We start from the raw sequence: 14827 nt of genomic DNA, 5'->3' as shown, positions 1-14827 counted from the left end.
CATCTTCTATTCTTTCCCATCTATAACCCCCCCCCCCCCCCCCGCCCGGTCTTCTTAGGAGACTTTTCGGGCATGACCAATGGAGAGAAGCACTGGAAGCTGCTAATGAGTCACTTTCAGCCTGCTCTCCCATGCTTTAGTCTGGCTTTTCTGGACTGTTCACAGACCTCTGACCACGCTAAGCTGCTTCACATCTTCCAGAGTTTATTCAAGCTGTTGCCTCCACCTGGCATGCCTTCCTGCTGACCCCATTGTCTTCCTGGAAATACTAATCCATCTGTCAATGATGAGTGATAAAACCATTTCTTATTTGTTATATGTGAGTCAGCTAACTTTGTTCTTCGTTTTCTCTCAGTGTGCAGACTACATACATTTTTGCACAGAGGTCCTTAACTATATTCCTTCTCTTGGTCATTTATTTGCACATAGTAGTGGTTCAGCTACTGTAAGATGAAAAAGACAAATGTAGTAGTGATTTAAAAATATTTGGCTGTGGCTGAGTACTAATTAGGAAGTATGTTAATCATTTTCATCTGTTTTTTGTTTAATACTCAGTTTTAAGGGGTGTCCTCATGTTTTTACTTTCCTGCATGGCCCTGACACAGCACCCATCATATTTATCCTATAATCTTGCTTCATTTCCTTCATAGCACTTTCTATCAGCTTAATTAGTTTGCTTATTGTCGCCTCATTGGACATGATACCCAAGAAAGCCAAAACCTTGTCTGTCTTTCTTAATGCTGTTCAAGCACCTATTAAAGGGCTTAATATATTGCAAATGTTCAATAAATATTTTTACTGAAAGAGTACGTGATTTGAAAAAATAAAAAATAGAGTGAATTATTTGATGATGCTTTATCCTACAGATCACTAAAACAATGGATAATAATATTAAATAGCTTTGTTAAAGGCACACAGTTCAGGTGACAATCCTGGTCAGGAGTCTTGGTCATATTCTTACACAGGTAATGTTAGCATCTTGTACTACCTTCCTTAAGGGTTCTCCAGATAAATAGTTTATAGCAATAGGAGAAAGTCTTACTTTCTATTGGATGTAGTTTTCTGCCTTGAAGGTCCACCTTCTCCACCCTTCACCTCAGCAGCTAATGCAGGTGTGCTACAAGGATCATGTGTCCTAAGTGCCAGCCGTGCTAGTGAACACTGGGGAATGGAGACCACAGACATTCTCTGAGAAGCATTTACAGTGTGGTTAGGACGTGTTGAACCCGTAAGCACCCTAGAGGCTGCAGGACAAAGCAGGACTTTTTCCAGACTACCTTCACTGGTTCCTTGAGGTAGGCCAGGGCACACGCTGGTCTGAACTTAATTTAGATTCCATTTTCCAGAGAGGAAGAAAAAGAAATGAGCTGAAAGCCTTAATGTACTACTGTGGAACTGAATAAAAAGCAAGCCTGGTGCTTCTGACCTGGCCGGACAGAACTGAAATTGACCTGGAGGGACTCTGCTCTAAGTATCCTGTGTGTTTCTGCTGCTCAGCTGTCTTGGTTGTGGTGGTGGTGGGGATTTGGCATGACTGCTGGAAGCTGACAGGAAAGGCTGTCTATCAGCAAGGTTATAACAAGAAAGCTGAGAGACAAACTATAGTTGTAAAAACTAAAAGGGGAAAAAAATCTCGCTGCCCTCCCTCCTGCTTTTGACAAGGCTATTGGAGATGCTCCATGACATGAAGAACTTTTCTAGCAATTGTAATCACAGTGGAGTTTTAGTCTTCCAAAGCCTGGGAAAATCTTTAGCTGGAAACTAGTTGGGTAGATGCTGGGAGATCGACTTCACAAGCCTCCTAGTAGATTGCCTTGCCGTCATTGAGTTTCCTGCACAGGGTGAAAAACAAGGGACAGGCCTTGATTGTAGTTGCAGCTCTGTCTAGCTCTGGGACTTGGGATGACACTTTCTTACTCTGCTCTTCATTTTCTTCATCTGTAAAATGGATTGTCAGTGCTGTTACACAGTTATTTTGAAAACCTAACATCAAAATGTTGGCAAAGTGATTATTTCAGAATCTAACAAATAATCACATCATTCCTATAGTGAGTGCTTTTTATATGTCTTCTTAAACCAATGTGTGCGAGATGAGGATCTTGAAGATCAGCGTGTGTTTTTTCTACTACTTAGTCACAGCCACAGTTCCAGTGCATGTAGGTTTCAGAAGTTCATGCCATTCCCGTTTAGTTCTGCTTATAGGTAGTGCTTCAGTACTATGCTTGCCTGTCTGCCTGCTGGCCATGATTCTCACCATGGTGGTCATAAACTTTAACCCTCCATAATTGTAAGCCCCCTAAATGCTTTCTTCTGTAAGTTGCCTTGGTCATGCTGTTTTATCACAGCAGTAGAAAAGTAACTAAGACAGTCCTCAGTGATAACAGTTTTACCAATCCATTGTCCAGACCTGCCCTTTACCAGCAAAACTGTGTTTTATAAAAGCAATCATTGTTTATCATACAGCGTTCTGATCCACATTTGATGTTGGAGTGGTTATATACACCTCATTATTCGAGTGACAATTAGAAAAGAAAACGGGCTCTTTGTTTACCTGTAGCGACAAACTATTAACAACATGTGAGATTCTTGGACAATGTCTCTAGGACCGACAAGTGACCCATAGTCTGCTAGGGAGTTTCTCAGAACATTCATACTTTATAGGGTCATTTTGATCATTATGTATTCATTTGTAACTCCAAAATATGTGTGTGCCATATATTATACCATGTGAGTGAATGTATACTCTTTGTGTATGTGCATGTACTGTATCTATAGTGATATAGTCTAGAGAAAGAATATATATATTAATGTGATATATACATATATATCTATACACACACACATATATAACTCCTTTTAGCAACTCTTTAAAGAAACTAGTTACTAATTTGTTCTCCTTTTTCAATTAAAAGCACAGAATTCAAAAGCCTTTTGTGCTAAATGGTAGAAATGTGACTCAAAACCAGATGTTTTGTTAATTCCAAACAAAGATGGAAGGAGAAAGACCACTTACCCAAATCATCATGGCCAAATTAATTAAAGAAAGCAATTAATTATAGTAAGGTTTTTATTCATGTACATGGGCTGCCTCTTTCTAAGGCAGGGTTCAAGAGGTCAGCATTGGATGTGAGGAAGACAAGGCTTAGACATACGGGGTTTCCAAATGGATGATTTGGTGGGCAAAACAGGCAGGGTTACAGGAACATAAGCATAACAATTAGTCCTAACAACCTCCTGAAACAAAGACATGATTACAAGGTGGGCATAACAGGTAGTCACTGGTTGGTCATATAATCCTTTGAAATAAAGGTTTACAAGGTTGTTATAAACAATTCTTTGAAACAATGACTGTCATGAGCATGCAGTGCAGAACCATTTGTAGTTAGGTTACAGGTAAGACATAGCCCAATCCTTGAAAAACAGACGTTTAATCATAAATAGGGATGAGCATGGTTTGTCTTTACTATAAGATGGCTTTAAGTTTAAGATGGGGGCAGGATGGTTCTTCATTTTAACTCCTAAGTCAGCATTCATAATTCTTAGCCACAAGAGAAGTAGCATTAGTTTTTTAAGAGTTGTAGTTCTTCTAACTTATAATGGTCTTCATATTTCACACCTTATCCCACAGTCATCATGAGACTCTAGCTATTGAAATAATGTGAACACACACATATACCTTTTCATATAGAGATGAGATTAGTGTCAAGTACATTTATTTATTGATCCTTTTCCCCTCTCTCTTGGTTACTTGCAAGATCTTGCAGCTTGGGGCAACAGATTTGAAGCCCCAGATATTATTTAATTTTATGTCTAAGATGTTTTTTTTTTTAAGGAAACTGCTTGAGAGATTTGGTTTCTATTATTCATATGCCAAGAGAAGATGAGGAAACTAGGTCAGGTGATTTCCTGAAGGTATGGGAAACAGGGAAGGCAAACCTTTAGGCTATTTTCTCCTTCTCCTTCTCCTCCTTCTCATTCTCCTTCTCCTCCCCCTAGAGTTGCATGGGCCCTAATACAGGGTATGAAAGGTTCCTTTCAGTTCTCTCTGCAGGAGATCAGTAGGGATGTGAGATGGGAAGTGTTGGGAAGGAAGGAAGGTTGCAAACAGCCAATATAATGGCAGCAAAAAGGAAAACCTAACTGCTCTCCTGGCATTTGCCTCTTAGAGACACATGCACACACAGGCGACACTCTTATTTCTGCGCTAGTTCAGTTTCCTGCATACACTTTGAAACCATCCTGTTTGTGGCAGAGGTGTAGGGAAAATGGGCATCTCATCTCTGTATAAGTAATGATTATAAATCAGCACACAACGATTTTTTCCATACATTTTAACAATAAGGTATCAAGAGCCTTTAGAAACATATATCCTTGTCTTGTTGAAGAAATGACTGATTCTAAGATGTGGGGAAAACATAAGACAAGCCTGGAGGACCTTGTAATACCTTAAAGAGAGAAAGAGCTCAAAAGCAAGCCAAAAAAATTCACATTGGTGAAGAAATGTCAAGGGAACTAACTAAAAGTACTCCAAAGGCCAAAGCTGAACAGCAGAATAATTTTAGATTATAACCCCAAGTATAAAATTAATGCCCAGGAGTCTATACTGGTTAAATGACTGAATAGGTGAGTAAAGGAAGAAGAAACAAATCTTATGTTCAAAAATATTTCAGATGATTTATGTATATACTCTTCAAGGAGAAAGGAAGCAAGTTTGGGCTATTTATCATAACTTTCTTCGAAACAGTACACTATGTGAAATGGGAAAAGAGTAAGTACTCTGAAAAATTTGACAATTAACAGTGTGAAGTTATATTGAACTTAAACCCTTGATAGCACATGGTTGCACTTTAGCTCTGTGATCTTCCTTCCAAACCCTGTAACCATGAGCAAGACATTTAACAAATCCCAACTTAAGAATGTCTTACAAAATATCTAAGCAGTACTATATCATCAAGAGTAGCTATAGCAATAACCAGAAACCCCGGGAATGGAGACCATTAAATGTGGTTCCCTAGCACAGTAAATGACAACAAGTGAAGAATCATTTCTTGTTGACAATAGGGAGAACCAAGCATAATTTCTTTTGTTAATCTAGAGTTTTCTAAAATTTAAAGTTATTTTAAGAGTACAAATAATACCTTTTGATCCAGGAGTTTCCCTTCTGACATTTTTCTTTGGAAATTATTAAGGATGATTCATCTGCATTGATGTATGTCACAGAAATATGGGAAATAGTGAAAAGGTAGAAATCCTTCAAGTATCCAATATTTGGTATTCTAATTATATGTGATTCAATCATGACTCATAATCTTAAAGAAATACATTTCTTGATGAGGAAAAATGTTCGTGACTGACTTGAATGGAAAAAGTAGGTTACAAATGAGCTTAGAAAGTATAAGCCAATTTTATGAAAGCTAGGTATGTATTTTGTACATGCATAGAAAAGATAGGTGCAAATACATTTCAGTGTATTCGTGGGGATTATCCCTGGTGTATGGTTCTATAGAAAGTTTTCTTTTTCATAGAAGTAGTACCCATTTAGTATAGAAAGTAAAAGATATTCAAAAATTATATTTTGATTTTTATTTCTTATTACTTTTTTCTTTTTTTTTCTGGGGGGGGTGGCTAGAAGTAACCAGTTCTTAATCTGGCAACAACAAAGGATTCAGTTCTTTTTTTTTTTAATATTTATTTATATATTTATTATGTATATATTATTCTGTCTGTGTGTATGCCTGCAGACCAGAAGAGGGCACCAGAACTCATTACAGATGGTTGTGAGCCACCATGTGGTTGCTGGGAATTGAACTCAGGACCTTTGGAAGAGCAGGCAGTACTCTTAACCTCTGAGCCATCTCTCCAGCCCCCCAAGGATTCAGCTCTTAAGAAGGGAGTTTTAAAGCAGATGTGGTATTGGCAGGCTAAGGAGCCTGTCTGTTACTTCCATTCATTTACCTCCCTGTAGCAGGACACTGGCTGAAAGGCTTGTATTCTTCCAGAGAAGCAGGACTTTGTGCACACTTGTAAGTGTGAGGAACATCACCTTCTATGTTCATAGTGATCAAACTTGACACTTGCTCAGAAGCTACACTCGGACTCTAAATAGATCTGAGACCAAATGGCAGCTGTGGGGCTGCGAGACAAACTGGGTCTATATTTCTTTTTTTTCTTTTTTTTTTGGGGGGGGGTCTATATTTCTATAGGCCTCCTTACCTGGCTTTTCTTTTATATATTAGAAAAGCAATGCACACTTTTATTCCACCACAAAACTTGATGGTGGGCATTATTGTCCCATTTTTTAAATGTTAAAAATATCTAAAAAATCTTAAATCACCACTACTTGTTTTAAGGCTGGGAAACAAGGAGTTAAACTCGCCTCTTTACTGAGTTTGATGTGATTCCTGAAGTTGATTATTTCACCTAGATCTCTCATTTACAAGCTGTGAACCTTGTACAAATAAATTATGTAACATCCTTGAACCTCAGTTTTCTCTTCTGTAAAATAGAGACGATACCTACCAGAATCTATAATAGAATATCAATTCTTTTGGTTGGTTGGTTGGTTGGTTGGTTGGCTAGCTTGGTTTGTTTTTCGAGACAGGGTTTCTCTGTAGCTTTTTGGAGCCGGTCCTGGAACTTGCTCCGCAGACAAAGCTCGCCTCAAACTTTAAGAGATCCACTTGTCTCTGCCTCCCGAGTGCTAAGGTTAAAAGCTTGTACTACTACTGCCTGGCACCAATTCTTTTTTTTTAAAGATTTATTGCCTTGCCGGGCGGTGGTGGCACACGCCTTTAATCCCAGCACTTGGGAGGCAGAGTCAGGTGGATCTCTGTGAGTTCGAGACCAGCCTGGTCTACAAGAGCTAGTTCCAGGACAGGCTCCAAAACCACAGAGAAACCCTGTCTCGAAAAACCAAAAAAAAAAAAAAAAAAAAAAAGATTTATTGCCTTTTATTTTCTTTGTGTGCATGTTTTGCCTGCATGTTTTTCTGTGTACTGCCTGGTAGTTTCAGAGGCCAGGAAAGCGTATTGGACCCTTGGAACTGAAATTATAAATTGTTATGAGCCACCATGTGGATTATTGAGTCCTGGAGGAGCAGCCAATGCTCTTAACTACTGAGCCATCTCTCCAGCCACAGCACATCAATTCTTACCTGCAGAATGGAGATCCAGTACTAGAAGTTACTGTTATAAATGCTATGAATATAAATTGCTTATGGGCCATTAAGTCAGGCTTTTGTAAATCAAAGTTATCAAAGGAGAGAAGACTTAAAATATAAATCATGATGTAATCTAGAGAAAGAAGAGCCCTTTTCCTTGTCTTTACCATGACTTGCAAAGGAAGGTGAGTGAGGCTGAAGCAAAGCCTTACTTTCTTTTTTAATATATATATATATATATATATACATATATATATATATACACACACACATATGTATTTTTTATTGATTTTTTTATTGAGTTCTACATTTTTCTCTGCTCCCCTCCCTGCCTTTCCCCTCCCCTTCAACCCCCTCCCAAGGTCCCCATGTTCCCAATTTACTCAGGAGATCTTGTCTTTTTCTATTTCCAATGTAGATTACATCCATATATATCTCTCTTAGGGTCCTCATTGTTGTTTGGTTCTCTGGGATTGTGATTTGTGGGCTGGTTTTCTTTGCTTTATGTTTAAAAACCACTTATGAGTGAGTACATACATGTCTTTCTGGGTTACCTCACTCAAAATGATGTTTTCTGGCTCCATTCATTTGCTTGCAAATTTCAAGATGCCATTATTTTTTCTGCTGAGTAGTACTCCCTTGTGTAAATGTACCACATTTTCCTTATCCATTTTTTGGTTGAGGGGCATTTAGATTGTTTCCAGGTTCTGGCTATGACAAACAATGCTGCTATGAACATAGTTGAGCACATGTCCTTGTGACCCGGTTGAGCATCCTTTGGATATATACTCAAAAGTGGTTGCTGGGTCTTGAGGAAGGTTGTTTCCTAATTTTCTAAGAAATCACCACACTAATATCCAAAGGGGCGTACCAGCTCGCACTCTCACCAGCGATGCAGGAGTGGTCCTCTTACCCCATATCCTCTCCAAAATAAGCTGTCATCAGTGTTTTGGATCTTGGCCATTCTTACAGGTGTAAGATGGAATCTCAGAGTTGTTTTGATTTGCATTTCTCTGATGACTAAGGATGTTGAACATTTCCATAAGTGTCTTTCAGCCATTTTAGATTTTCTGTTGAGAGTTCTCTGTTTAGGTCTGTACTCTATTTTTTTTATTGGATTATGTGTTCTTTTGATGACCGGTTTCTTGAGTTCTTTGTATATTTTGGAGATCAGACCTCTGTCTGAGGTGGGGTTGGTGAAGATCTTTTCCCATTCTGTAGGCTGTCTTTTTGTCTTGCTGGCTGTGTCCTTGGCTTTACAGAAGCTTTTCAGTTTCAGGAGACCCCATTTATTAATTGTTTCTCTCAGTGTCTATGCTACTGGGGTTATATTTAGGAAGTGGTCTTTAGTGCCAATGTGTTCAAGTGTATTTCCTACATTCTCTTTTATGAGGTTCAGTGTGGCTGGCTTTATGTTGAGGTCTTTGATCCATTTGGACTTGAGTTTTGTGCATGGTGATAGTTATGGGTCTATTTTCATTCTTCATGTTGACATCCAGTTATGCCAGCACCATTTGTTAAATATGCTTTCTTTTTTCCATTTGATATTTGTTGCTTGTCAAAAATCAGGCGTTTGAAAGTGTATGGATTAATATCTGGATCTTCTATTTGGTTCCATTGGTCCTCCTGTCTGTTTTTATGCCAATACCAGGCTGTTTTCAGTACAGTAGCTCTGTAGTAGAGTTTGAAGTCAGGGATTGTGATGCTTCCAGAAGTTCCTTTATTGGACTTTTTTGCTTTTCCATATGAACTTGAGTGCTGTTCTTTTGAGGTCTGTGAAGAATTTTGCTGGGATTTTGATAGACATTGTATTGAATATGTAGATTGCTTTTGGTAAGATTGCCATTTTTAGTATGTTAATTCTACCTACCCAAGAGCATGGGACATCTTTCCACTTTCTGGTGTCTTCTTTAGTTTCTTTCTTCAAAGATTTAAAGTTCTTGTCATACAAGTCTTCCACTTGTTTGGTTAGAGTTACTCCAAGATATTTTATGTTATTTGTGGCTATTGTGAAGGGTGATGTTTCTCTGATTTCTTTCTCAGCCCATTTATCATCTGTGTACAGGAGGGCTACTGATTTTTTTTTTTTTAGTTAATCTTGTATCCTGATACATTACTGAAAGTATTTATGAGTTAGAAGTTCCTTGGTAGAATTTTTTGGGTTGCTTATGTAAACTATCGTATCAGCAGATAGTGAGAGTTTGATTACTTTTCCGATTTGTATCCCTTTGATATCTTTTTGTTGTCTTATAGCTCTAGCTAGGACCACAAGAACTATATTAAATAGATACGGAGAGAGTGGACAACCTTGTCTTGTTCCAGATTTCAGTGGGATCACTGTCAGTTTCTCTCCATTTAGTTTGATGTTGGCAGTCAAAAGCCTTCCTTTCTAAAGAACCACCAGAGAAGTAGAAATCATGAAGCTTTTGCTGAGATCAGAGCTTATTCTTCAGGCTGTTCTAGGTACTGATTAACCCAGTGTTTGGGCCCAGCTAGGAAAACAGATGGTAGAACTTGACCAGCCTTCAGGATGGATAGAAAAGGTGGAAAGGGGAGGGGCATGAGAGTAGAAAAGCCCTACAAATAAGAGCCAGTTAATTAACTCAAAAGGGCTTAATTTGGAGAGGAGCTTAGCTTTATCTGTTTTGGAGTTTTCCTAAATTATATTTATCACTCAGGCTATTCCACTCTCTCAAATGAGAAAATGTTCCAGAATCACATAGCAGAACCTGAACTTGAATGTCAGTCTTCTCGTACACTTTTTAGACCCATGACATCTAAGAACATTTTGCTTTCTTTTATATTTATACCTAACCTGCTCCCCAGGTTAAGACTAGTAAGTTCCCATACTTAACAGCACAACAGCTCCGGTTCCTTTCTGCCCAGGCTGTAGGGGCAAGTGAGGCATGGAGGAAAGCTCCTGGATCAGAGTGTGTGGTCCATCCCGCCCCACGCCTGCCCCCACACACAGCTGACATACTTACTAGAACTACTGAAATACTGAAAGCTCAGGGCTTCCCAGTTAGATTTTTGTGCAGTGCCTATGTGGTCTAATTTAAAAAAAAAAATACTAAATCTAGCCTTCTTCCTTCCTTTTCCCTCCTCAGTGTTAATATCTCTTAATTTCTCTATTCTCTTGAGTTGAATAATTCTTTTAGAGCAATGGTTAATTAGTAAGTGGCCGTGAACTCAGTGGTGATGAACAAGCAGTACCAATCACAATAAGTGCATTATCTGCATAGGGACAGAAACTATGACGTTTGTGATCTCAGAGTGCCTACCATACACATACTAACTTCCTCTCAAACCCCTTCAACTCTGAGGACAAGCTGCAAAGCTGAGCCACCTGTCTGTATGGATTTGTCAGGATTATCTCCTGCATGGCAATCTTCTTTCAGTAGGTGGTTGGGGTTGAGTGTGACTGGGCCTTGTATCTTCTCCCAGCTTACATCTATAGGTGCCACAGCAAATAGCAGGGCTATCTCAGTATGCCCAAGTCTTAGAAGAGGACACAGCATTCATTACACTACCTGGGACTCCTTGGCCCCATTCTGTTCCCACAGACCCTGACCCTAGACAGAGAGCTGCTAAATCTCACACCACCATCCCATTTGGAATTTAGGTGCTCCTAGTTCCTGTAGTTAAATGTTCTGGTTTTGCATCCCTTAAATATAGGAAAAAATGTGTGCCTCCTTGCCCTCCTTTAAGTTAATTCCTTAAGTTTTGGGTCAAGTATAGCTAATTAGAAAGGATATGACTGCTCGTTATCATGTAGTGTCCATCTCATTTTATGTATGCTTTTGCCAAAACTGGCATCACAAACTTATTAAATTTACAGACAATATTCACTGTATAATCTAATTGACAGATCCATTTCTTACACTCAAATTAGCCAGCCAAATCACACTCACTTTCTGTTAGATTTGATTTCATTTATATCCAATTCAAATAAACATACTAGTACTTTGTGACAGCGGTCTTCTGAGTTTAAATCTTAGTAAAACATAGAGATAAGCTATTGCCTTATATAGATGTAATAGAGAATAATGTCTTACTATTTCTTACCCTGCTTTCATGGGATCTCTTTAAAACCTCTGCAATGCAGTGTGTAGACAGGTGTGTATATCTTTCCTCAAGTGGGAGTGAGATTTTGAAAATGGACCTGGCTACAAAGAAAACCTGTACCCCATGTTCTTGAGATTATCACTTTTAGGAAAGAAGATACATAGAAATTAAAGACTTGCAAATTGTTCTAATGCTTATCCATACGCAAGTCATCCCTGGAAAGTCGTTATATACACCAGGGAATGTTCACTACAGCTTTAAGACTACTATTTCTAAATCAGCTACCTTCAATCCAGACCAGTCAATGAGCAGAAGCCTCCTAACTAATCCACGGTACTCAGTGCCCTACTATTACCAGCATTGACAAGGAACAATTTTTCTAGAAACCTGCTTAGAATGGTCAGAGCCATGAAACTTTATGTTCAATCCCTGTATTTCCTTAGCTTTGAAGTTGTCATTCAGTAAAAAGATATGTAAACCTATCCAGGAAGATAGTTCAATGCATGAGGACCAGCAAATGCAGGGGGACCTAAATTCGGACACTCAGAGCTCACATAAAAACTGTGTTGACATTTCATGTCTATCGCCCAAGTATTGGGGGATGAGTGGTGACAGGCAGATGTCATAGGCTTGCTGACATTTATTCTAGTTGAAATGGTAAGCTTTGGGTTCCGTGTAAAACTGTCTCAAAAATAAAGTGGAGATTTATAGAGGTAGACACCCGACATCAACCTCTGGCCTCCATGATTACACAGAAACACACACAGAGGCATACACACACCCCACATACACATTTTTAAAAACTGTTTTCATCTCAACTATCTGAAGGAAATTTAGAAATAACATGTTTAATCTAAAATATAATTGTTTTCAGGTGCCAAAACAAAGGTATTGAGGGAACGTTAGAAGACAAATTTTGAATTTTCATTTTTAAAAGAAGGGTACAACTCCTTTAATCATGTGTATATAAAAAGTATGTCTGTAAACACTGCAAGATATGTAGCACTAGCCTGTGAAAGTGAGATTCACTAAGAATTTAACCCTCAACAGTTCCATGACCTTGGGACATTGTTTAATGGTACCCACTTCTTAAAGACCTCAGTAGAATGAAGAGAATGGCTGTCTGCCTGATGCCCCTCATTCATTAGAAATTGATACATTAAACAGACCCCTTAAAAGATCTCTGTAACCTGCAATCCCCAGTCCAGTTGTAGATCTCTGTATGACAAGTAGGTGTTTCTGTGGAAGCAGATGGGTACCTGGAGAGGAACCATGGAGATTTTAAGGCATTTCAGATAAGGTCGTTTGAACATATGCTCATGTAATAAGTGAAAGCAGAATGGAAAAGAAAGGAGATGCCTCTCACGATGAGTAACCCACCAGAAGAGACCTCATATACCAACTGGGTACCTGTGCTACACATTTCTTTTTATTATTATCATGAGAAACAGGTTGTTTTATGAAAATATGCTTTTTTTTTCTTTAAAAACAAAATATCTCCTGAGCCCCCATCACACCAGAGCTGTGGCATCTGTGTGGGGGACTACTGTGACATCCAGCCTAACACACAGTAGACAATCAGTAAATATTTAGCAGTTGAAGAAATCAATAAATGGTATATCAGAATCACAGGGTCTCCTGCTCTAAACAGTGAGAGAATCTTATCTTTCAGGCCCAGGAACAGATCTCTCTTGGGGTAATGAGAATAGATTTTGTCAGCAAAGACCTTTTCCCTGAACTACTCCAAGTTTTATACAGTTTTATAGTAAAAACCTGAACACTGATCTAGGCGGTGGTGCACACCTTTTATCCCGGCACTTGAGAGGCAGAGGCAGGTGGATCTCGGAGTTCAAGGCCAGCCTGGTCTAGATGTTTCAGGATAGCCAGGGCTACACAGAGAAACCCTGTATCAAACTGAAAAGAAATTGCGTATGATTTGATATTCTTAGTTTGAGGTTGGGGTTGTTGACGTCTTTGAAACTATGATGAAAATTATGGCCTTTCTCAGACAAAGGGACACATAGACAAAACTCTTGAATGAATTTCAGTAGGTTCATGAGTGCTTTATCTCAAGAATGCTGGAAAGTGAACTGCAGCTTAAGGAAAGGGCACAGTCACCATCAGTCCTCTCATATTAGAAGGAAGGCTGGCAGAGAAACAAAAAGAGCTTGCTCTCAATACAAGGGGGAAAATATGGGGCCAGTTTTATCTGTGCTTTGATTCTGGCTACAGTCTTTTCATAAAAGACCCTTTGTTCCCTTTGGGACAGATGCCACCAAATACTGCTCTAATGGCAGTCCTCTGGTCAGCCCTGCCTACACGCACCCTTTATCTCATGACTGGACAGCCAATAGGAAACAAGTAGGACAGAATTCTGGTGTGGCGTGTTACTGCCTTGACTCTTCCGGCTTCTAGAGCACACTCCCCTTAATATGTAGGCCCATGTCTTAAATGTTTGTACCTTGGAAGTACTAGAACCCCACTGCTAGAATATTTTCTCTCAACTCTTTCTCCAGATGGAAACAAAGAGCACAGATTTATGTAGACAAAGGTAATCCTTTCTGAGAACTTTCTAGGTCATAGCTGGAAGCTAATACATTATAAACCATTTCTGTCTCTACCAGCTTGAAACTTTGGACTTCCAGCCAAAATTAAACCTTGATCTCAAAGAACTCTAGGTTCTTAATCTCACCAAGCTTCACTTTCTGGGCAATATAGAAAATAATAATTCCAATATCCTGGGATTGTAGTGAGGAATAATAGAAAGACTGGGTGAACAGCCAAGTTCTGGGTCATGATATTTCTGTGTTCAGGTTCAGTAGCAGAAGATCAAGTTGTCTCTTGTCCGTGTTTGAATCAGTGACCTCTAGAAGTGAATGAAGAGTGCCAAGGCAGGTCTGCTGCTTTTGCCTTTCTGTAAAGGTGCTCACCCCTGCTGCCTTTTCCCAGAACCAGTAGTGCTTACATCCGAGCAACTGAAGTAGTAGCTGTACCTTTGGAACTGTGCACTTGGTTTTGGCACTGAAACACTGACCCTGGAATCTTCTGGTTGCATCAGTTCCTCCCACCCTTTCTGTTGTGACTTCCAAAGTCATTTTATTGAGCACTTTTTTGTGTTCATTGTACAACTTCTAGATGTGTAGTCATTGGTAAAATAGTATTAATGCTGCCCTTATTTACTTAAGTAGAAGGGGGATGAGAATAAATACCAAACTATAGAATGTGATAGGAGGGAAGGAGAGAGGGTACACAGAGAATGATCCGGTGTCCTGATGAGGTAGAGTACTTTCTGGAGACTTAACTTTGTGGCATGGGCAAGACATTGGCTCCACCAGGGCAGAATGCCATTAATTGCTGCTTCTTATTTTTCTGACCTAATAATAGGTGGCCTAACACCTAAAGGAAATCAAACTCCTGATTTCTGCCAGCAGTTTATTTTGCTCATTAAAATTCTAAGTCTCGTGATGCCTCTTCTTTACTTAATCACAGTATACTGGGTACTGTATATTTTACACATGTTCTAATTTGATCCTTTCACAACCTAAGATAGTAAGTTTTTAATTTTCATGATCACTATAGTTAAATTTAGAAATCAGAAATCAA

The 14827-nt window shown here is 39.0% G+C and overlaps 1 protein-coding gene across 1 annotated transcript in view; it reads left to right on the top strand.

Annotated features, from left to right (window-relative positions):
- Trim44 (tripartite motif containing 44) overlaps positions 1–14827 on the top strand; it is a 107081-nt gene that overhangs the window by 87673 nt on the left and 4581 nt on the right. The gene's annotated exons all lie outside the window — the stretch shown is intronic.

The sequence above is a fragment of the Microtus oregoni genome, unplaced genomic scaffold, assembly GCF_018167655.1.
Source record: "Microtus oregoni isolate MIOR12 unplaced genomic scaffold, Mior012 000031F_ref0000149, whole genome shotgun sequence".
NCBI lineage: Eukaryota > Metazoa > Chordata > Mammalia > Rodentia > Cricetidae > Microtus > Microtus oregoni.
Note: the sequence above shows the minus strand (reverse complement) of the source record. Positions and strands in the feature narration are given on the sequence as shown.